Below are 9,449 nucleotides of genomic sequence, written 5' to 3' on the forward strand. Positions count from 1 at the left end.
AGTAAAAAAACAGAACTGATAAGATAGATCAATTAGATCTGAAGAATAGGCTTTTCGTCTGTATACGCTAGTTGGAAGAGTAGAACCTGTGTGTACACCCAATTTTACCAAGACAAACCAACGTAAAGATCTGCAAATATTAACTCATGACTTCACTGCTATTCCAGACTTCAAACAAACCCAAATCATGACATTGAAAGAATAAAATAGGTGTAACCAATCAGATCTGGCCCAACTAATATCAGATCATTCAATGATAAGTCATTTTAGGTATCATGATCCTGATCCAACATTGAATTCATGGTGCACACAATATTTTATATCAAATCACCAACATAGCCCCTGCAACATCAAATATACTTCAGATAGAAGTATTGCTTAGAAACCCTTTTCACTTGCACATCGTGGCCTTATGATCTTCTCCTCCTTATATAGTTTGAGGCTTTTGTCAATACCTTGGACCAAAACCACTTAGGACCTATGGTATTCTTAGACGAGATCAAATAGTTGTTACTCTGCTCAATGTTTTTGGCTAATACCATGGTATTGACCCCTAGTATTGTCTCCTCTTGAATTTCATGGATTTTCCAACATATATGCGCTTTTCTTCTTGTGAAAGTGCATGTATACGTATACACTTTTTTGTTCTGTGAACCAGTGTGTATACACTGTTTTGAATATGTGGACCTATGTATACATCTTAAACTGCTTTTCACTGTCCTTTAACTTCAACTTCTTCATTCTGATTAGTAGACTTTAGTTCCATCTTCCTGATCTTCTGTACCAATGCCCTGTTACATCTGACTGGACCTATTACACTGTGGGTTGCCTTTCATCAAAACTGAAATGACCTATGAGTGAGTTGCCATCAAGGACAACACTTGAATCATAATGCCAACAATCTCCCCCTTTGGACTTGATGGCAACCATGCTGGTGTTGATTACTGCAAGCTGTAGAAACTGTTAGAGATAAAAAGCAACACCAAAATAATCTCCCCCTTTGACATCAAGGGCAAAGGGTGGACCAAGCTATTCTCCCCCTTTGATATACATTATGATGTCCATGCTCCCCCTGAGTACATGCCGAGTCTACAGAGATATGTTTCAAAAGAATAACATGACTCTATAACTCAACTAAGTGAGTATGACCTCCCTATGACCAATGAATCATACATACATCAATCATCCAATCAAGTGGGGATACACCATATTTGACTCATCCACCCAACCAAGTGGGGATATACCAATTGTTTATACATGACAGAAATACAACAATTATTACATCATCCATCCCATGCAAAGTGGGGATACAAATTACATCATATGTCCAATAGGACTCATTGAAATATAGACCATGACAGAAGAAGTCATATCACACCCTAGATCTTTACATGACTTATGCAAAAAATGATATAAGTATCTGAAGCCATAGCTAAACTCAGGAACCATGATGCCAACAATGCTGAATGTGTGTGAAGGCTAATTCTCCCCCTGAACCTGTGCTACCTGTGCATTGTCAACAAGTCATTCATCAAGGCATCTTTGTCAGTCAGATAAAAATCAATGAACAAAGCATATCGTCAGACTGTAATCATCAATATCAGACAAAGCACCCATATCAGAGTCTGACCCACTATTTTTCTATTAGAAAAACATATACGCTCCTTCAACCACAGAAACCTGCGTGTATACATGACTATAGTTCATGAAAGCCACATATAATAACCTTCCTCTCAAAACTGGATTTAACAGCACGATGATGCAGTAACTACTCCCAGCTTTTGTTTGAGATATTCAAATGTTTCTCTGGGAAGCAGTTTAGTGAATATATCAACAACCTATTCTTTGGAGGGAACATACCTAATTTAACCTATTGTTCAAGAACTTGCTCTCATAGAAAATGGTACTTAATGGGTATGTGCTTGGTCTTGGAGTGCATGACAGGATTTTCGAAATACTGATGGCACTTGTATTATCACATAGAATGGAGATGGTTGGAGTACATGTGATATGAATGTCTTGCAATGTCTTCATCATCCAAAGTAGTTGTGTTCAGCAAGATGCAACAACCACATATTCTGCTTCAGCTGTAGATAAGGCAATCGAACTTTATTTCTTGTTGAACGATGACACTAATCGAGAACTCGTATAGAATGAACCTCCACTAGTGCTCTTTCGATCATCAACATTTCCTGCCCAATCTGCATCTATATATGCATGAAGAGTAAGGTCTGTATATTTAGAATACCATAGTACAAAGTCCTAAGTTCCTTGAAGATATTTGAAAATTATTTTGACTTCCTGGAGATGTGATTCCTTTGGATTTTCTTGGAACCTTCCAACAATTCCTACCGCATGCATGATATCAGGTTTGATACCTGTTAGATAAAGCAAACTTCCAATCATAGATCTGTAAGTTGGTTGGTTTACTGCTGGTGATTCATCATTAGAACTAAGACTGCATCCTGTTACCATTGGAGTACATACTAGTTTAGAATCTTCCATTTCGTACTTCTTTAAGATCTGCTCGACATATTTGGTTTGTGAAAGAAAGATACCATCTTTTGTTTGTTGTACTTGTAGACCAAGAAAATAAGTAAGTTCACCAAGTAAGGACATTTCAAATTCTTGCTGCATCACTGAAGCAAAATTCTGACTCATGGATTCTTAATTACTACCAAAGATGATATCAACAACATAAACAACAATAATTAGCAGTTTATCATTTTCAACCTTTGTGTATAAATTGCTATCTGCATAACCTTTTGTGAAACCTTGTTGTTGTAGATATTTGTCAAGGTGGTAATACCAAGCCCTTGGAGCCTATTTCAAATCATAGAGAGCCTTTTTAAGCTTGCATACAATTTTTGCATCATTTCCAAGAATGAATCCTTCTGGCTGTTGAATATAAACTTCTTCTTCTAAATCTCCATTAAGGAAGGTTGATTTTACATCCATTTGATATACTTTGAATTTTTGAAAACTAGAGAGAGCAAGAAACATCCTTATGGCTTCAAGTCTAGCAATAGGTGCAAAAGTTTCTTCAAAATCTATACCTTCTTGTTGAGCATACCCTTTACAAACAAGTCTGGCCTTGTTTCTAATAACTTCTCCATTTTCATTCAACTTGTTCTTAAATATCCATTTTGTTCCTACAACATTTTTATCATGAGGTCTAGGAACTAACTCCCAAGTATCATTCTTTTCAATTTGGTCAAGTTCTTCATCCATGGCCTTGACCCAACATTCATCTTTGCAGGCTTCATTTACATTCTAAGGTTCGGTGGAGGATAGTAATGCTAAATAGCTTGAGGTCCCTGTAAGATTTCTTCTTGTCTGTACAGCAGCCCCCTTTTCTCCTAGAATTTGAGATTCTGGATGATTCTTCTGAACATACCTGGATGGAGTCTTTTCCCTGTCTGTTTTATCTTCTTTTGGTGCTTCATTGGTTTCTTCTTCTATATCATTTTGATTTAATGCGGGATAGAATTCCCTAAGTTCCTCACTATCATATTCCTCTGTTGATTTCATTTGTTCCGGATTTTTGCATGCTTCATCAATTACAACATCAATGCTTTCAACAATTTTCCAAAGTCTTTTATTATAACATTTGTATCCTTTACTTCTGGATGAATAACCATGAAGAATTCCTTTGTCTGCTCTGGGTTTGAACTTACCAAGTTTTTCATCAGTCCTTTTGATGAAACATTTTCTTCCAAACACTTTAAAGTGGTTTACAATAGGAGGCTTACCATACCAAAGTTCATATGGAGTTTGATTGCTATTTATCTGAACATTTTCTTTGTTGAGAATAGTCACGGCAACAAATGCAGCTTCACCCCAGAAGGTTGCAAGAGTTCTAGATTCATCAAGCATTGCTCGAGCCATTTGTTGAATTGTTCTATTCATTCTTTCCACCATGCCATTTTGCTGAGGAGTTCTTGTGATAGAGAATTGCCTCTTTATTCCATGTTGTTCACAAAAGTCAAAGAATTCATCTGATATGAATTCTCCCCCTCAATCAGATCTGAGACATTTGATTTTTCGATTTGATTCATTTTCAACTAAAGCTTTGAAGGCTTTAAACTTTTCAAATGATTCATCTTTATGCTTTAGTAGACCTATCCAACACATCTTGGAAAAATCATCAATAAATAAAATAAAATATTCTTCTCCACGAGGTGACTTTTTCCTTGTTGGTCCACATAAATCAGTATGGATGAGTTCAAGAGGCTTAATTTCTGATCCTTCTTTTTCATTGAAGTGAACTCTGGTTTGCTTACCGACTTGACATGGTTTGCATATGGTATTTTCTCAGATGTTGATATCTGGAAGATCACGAACTGCCTTGACCTTGCATGCTTTTCTTATTTGAGAAAAGCTTAGATGTCCCAATCTTCTATGCCATAGCCAGTTTTCATCTGTTTTGCTTAGATAGCATAGTTGTTTTCCTCCTTTGAGTATGTATGAGTTGTTTGGAGTTCTTTTTCCTTTGATCATGTTCCTTCCTATATCAAGCTCACGAACCACACATCTGTTTGATTGAAACACAACTTCATTTCCTTGATCACACATTTGACTGACACTCAACAGGTTATGTTTTAAACCATCTACGTACATGACATTTCCATCTTTAACCTTTTTCTTTCAAGAAGACAGAACCTTTAACTTTAATGAAAACTGTAGTGCCATTTCCAAATGATACATTCTTTTCCTTTTCTAAAGCTTTATATGAATGAAGTTTCTCTTTATCACCTGTCATATGTTTGGAGCATCTGCTGTCGATGTACCACTGCTTTTCTTGTTCTTCTACATATAGATCTATGCCACATATTTCTGATTGAGATTCCTTCTTTTTCCATATCTCGGGATTTAATGATGTTTGCTCCTTTTGAAGTGATGGCTGAAATTTTCTCTTGTATTCAAATTCTTCATGACCAAAGTTGTTACAAATCGAACATTCTACTTCATTTTCAAGAGGAGAAAATTCATTATAGGAACTTTTCATGATTCTTGTTACACTCCTTTGATTTCGTGCTTCTTTAGTCATGATGGTTTTGTAAGCAACACATTGAGCACCTTATGCCCAAATTTATGACATGAAAAACATTGCCCATTAAAGAAGTTTTTGCGATCATAGAATATTTTGGCATTGTTTACTTGTTGGTTGAAGCTTCTACTGATATTCATCCTTGGAGTAAATTGGGTATGATTTGCCTAATGAGTAATTTTAGGCCTTTGTTGACGATTGACAAACTGTTCACTGGTCTTTGCTACATCAAGATATCTTTTGGTGGACGATGACAGCTTCTGTGATTGAGATGATTCTTCAGTATATCCAAGACCTATCTTTATCAAAGGAGAACACTAAACTTTGATGATTTCATTTAAAGTTTGAGATCCTTTAGAAAATCTAAGATTAAGAGATTTTGTCTTCTCAAGTTCTTTTCTTAGACCCATGATTTCACATTCTAGTTTTTCATTGTGTTTTTCTCTTTCAGTTAGTTGGTGTGTCAACGTATCGATGATCATATTCTTTTATTCTAAATAGATTTTGAGTTTAGTTATTTCTTCAAGAAAGTATTCCTCTTCTAAGGCATCCAAAAAATCATCATTGTCATAAGCCATGAGTAGTCTATAATCTTGGTTTGTTTCATATTCATCACTATTGGATAACCCATCACTATCTTCATGCGTATAGTAACTCCTTCTATTCACAACCTATTTTTTATTTCTTTTGGCATAGTTCTTTCCTTTTTCATATTTATCTTTATGAGGACATTTGGCAGCATAATGGATGAATCTACCACAAGAAAAGAATTTGAAAGGTAGCTTTCCTCTGAATCTTTCGAAACCTCGTTGAAGCTTCTTAACAAAGTTTACCTCATCTTCTTCTTTTGAAAAGTGTTCTGATTCATTGTGCTCTTCCTTTTCTTTTCCCTTTGGTGATGCTTTAAAAGCAGCTTCTCTCATATTTTATGGACCTCCTTTTCTCATTTCAAAGGCAGTTAGGATTCCATGGAGTTGAGTCACAGTAATATTTTGAATATCCTTTTTTTCTTCTATGGCAAACACTTTTGACTCAAATTTAGAAGACAAAGATCTCAAAATTTTCTCAACTAAAGTATCTTCCTTTATCTCTTCACCCAGATTCTTCATACAATTAACAATCTCATCTATATGTAAAAAGTAACTAGCAACACTCTCATCACTATGCATCTTAAGAGTTTCATACTGAATTCTGAGAGTTTGAAGCTTAACATGTTTTACTTGAGAGTCTCCTTCGTAGCTTTGAATGATTTTGTCCCATATCTCTTTGGCTGTCTTGACTTGCATGACTTTGAAAAATTATGATTCTCACATCCCAATAACGTATTGATAGCTTTCGCATTGGTTTCGAATAAATTCTTACCCGCAGAGGCTGTAGGAATTGCTACTGGAAATTGATATCCTCCTTCCACAATTTCCCAAACATCGGCTCCAAGCGATTGTAGATAGGATCTAGTTATTATTTTCCAATATACTAACTTTCTCCCATTGAACATTGGTGGTCTGATGGATCCCATGCCTTCGTGATTATTCATTTTGAAAGATCTTCCTTCAAGCAATCAAGCTACTTTTGAAGGACCTGCTCTGATACCAATTGTTGGAAATAATAATGAGAGGGGGGGGGGGGTGAATCAGTATTATCGGATCAATAATTTTTCATTTCCCAAACAGATTTTTATACGCTACTTCTGTGAAGTGAACTGGTGTGTACATGCTACTGTGATTAATGAAACCAACGTATACCCAGAGAACTTGTGATTTAGTTACTTTATTATCATGTGTTGATTTATGACTAGAGCATTAGTAAATTATTAAACAGTGGAGTAAAAACAGAATAAAACATCGCACATAAGCAACACACATGAACACCAAGATTTAAGGTGGACACCTAATGTGGGTGAAAACCACCTGTTGCTATCATGTTTGTCTTCTTTTAATAATATGAAAACTTGTTTACAATCTTGTACTGGTGTAGACTCATACCAGTAAGTAGGCACCCACCTGCAGAAGGCTACAACCTTTTCTCATTTTCCATCTTCTACTAGAAGGGAGCTACAACCCCCTAGCTCTTGTACTAGCCAACATGTTTACTAGTATGTAGGTGCCAGCCTACAAAAGGCTATGACCTTCTCTCTTCCTCCAGGAACCACATTTCATAAATTTTCAGATTGGATGCTCCTGGTACACAACAATACACATGAAGGCCTTGTTTCATCAAGTTTTCAGACTGGACCCATCAGAACTTTCAAACTGCTTCAACCAATAATCAATTAATCTGAATAGTCAGATCGCTGTCACCAAAACACTTTGCTGAACCTAGACACCTGCATTATCATTCAGAACCAGCTGCAACCTCAAAAATCATGCATCAGAATATATATGCTACTATACTGAACCCACCCTGCGTGTATACGTTACTTCCTTTAATCAAACCTATGTATACCTTCAAAACTGCTGAAACATAAAACTTCTAAAACAAGTCTGTACCAATCAACAATACGCTGAACATCTATTGTCAATTTACAGAGCTTTACATAGGCAATAGCAGAAATCACCCTTCTCACTTATACAATCAATCAATAAGATATCAAACTCCTTATGCATTCAGTTTTACATTCAGATCTAAGGAGACTTCATTGACAGACAATAGTAAAACAACATAACTGATAAGATAGATCAGTCAAATCTGAAGAATAAGCTTTTTCTTTGTATACGCTACTTGGAAGAGTAGAACCTGCATGTACACATGCTTTTACCGAGACGAACCAACATATAGATATGAAAATATTAACTCCTGACTTCGCTACTATTCTGGACTTCAGAAAAACCTATATCATGACATTTAAAGAATAAAACAAGTGTGCACAATCAGATCTAGCCCAACTAATACCAGATCATTCAATGATAAGTCATTTCAAGTCTTATGATCTTGATCCAACATTGAATTCAACGTGCACACAATATTTTAGATCAAATCACCAACATAGCCCCTGCAACATAAAATATACTTCAAATATAAGTATTCCTTAGAAACCCTTTTCACTTGCACACCCTAGCCTTATGATCTTCTCCTCCTTATATAGTTTGAGGCTTTTCTCAATACCTTGGACCAAAACCACTTAAGAACCATGGTATTCTTGGACGGGATCAAATAGTCGTTACTCCACTCAATATTGTGGCTAATACCATGGTATTGACCCCTGGTATTGTCTCCTCTTGAATTTCCTTGATTTTCCATACACGCTTTTCTTCTTGTGAAAGTGTGTGTATACGTATACGCTCTTCTTGTTCTGTGAACCATCGTGTATATGTTGTTTTGACTAAGTGGACCTACATATACATATTAAACTTCTTTTCACCATCCTTTACCTTCAACTTCTTCATTCTGATTAGTATACTTTAGTTCTATCTTCCTGTTCTTCTGTATCAATGCCCTGTTACATCTAACTGGACCTGTTACACTGTAGGTTGCCTTTCATCAAAACTGAATTGACTTATGAGTGAGTTGCCATCAAGGAAAACACTTGAATCATAATTCCAACAGAAGTGATCAAATATCATAGATATATCAATAAAAATATCAATCATTCATTTATTCTCCGAATTAAGGTTTTAAAGGTACATATCTTATAAGTGACATAACTTTTGATTAAAATTTCCTTCTTCTTTTTCGGTGAATGAAATTTATGATAAAGAGCAGTAATATTATTGGTTTTCACCATGCCTCCAAAGAATTATACTACACCAATTAAACCTCCTAAAGGCTAATGTTGGACTCATGGAAAAAGTGAAGACTTAGAATTTAGGTCCTCCCAATTAGAGAAGAATGTTAGTCAAACATATGATAGTATGTAGAAAAAGGTGAATTTATTAGGTTCTCAAGAAAATCTTAAAAGATAAATTATGGATGAAATGGAAAAGAATATGAATGAAAATAAGGAAGAAAAGAATAATGTCAAGAAATAAATACAAAAAACCATGAATACCATGGAAAAGATTCTCAGTAGAGAGGATTCATAAAAGGGATATTTAGATACATGGAAATCATGAAAATAATGAGGACAATTGTGATGGAACTCAAACACCTGTGGGGAGTATTTTATCACAATTGTAGAGCACAAATACTGAATCATAAAACCATAGTCATGAAATTTCAATCCAAGATCCACATTATTAGGTCTTCAAATTAAAACCAATGAGCTATTATATTCCAAAGATTGTTATGAGGAAGCTTTATGATAATGATCCTATAACATGGATATTCCATATGGAGATATATATATATATATATATATATATATATATATATATATATATATATATATATATATATATATATATATATATATATATATATATATATATATATATATATATATTTATTTATTTATTTTATATTT

The sequence above is a fragment of the Pinus tabuliformis genome, chromosome J (assembly GCF_031772625.1).
Source record: "Pinus tabuliformis cultivar Carrire ecotype Pingquan chromosome J, CPIR1, whole genome shotgun sequence".
Taxonomy (NCBI): Eukaryota; Viridiplantae; Streptophyta; class Pinopsida; order Pinales; family Pinaceae; genus Pinus; species Pinus tabuliformis.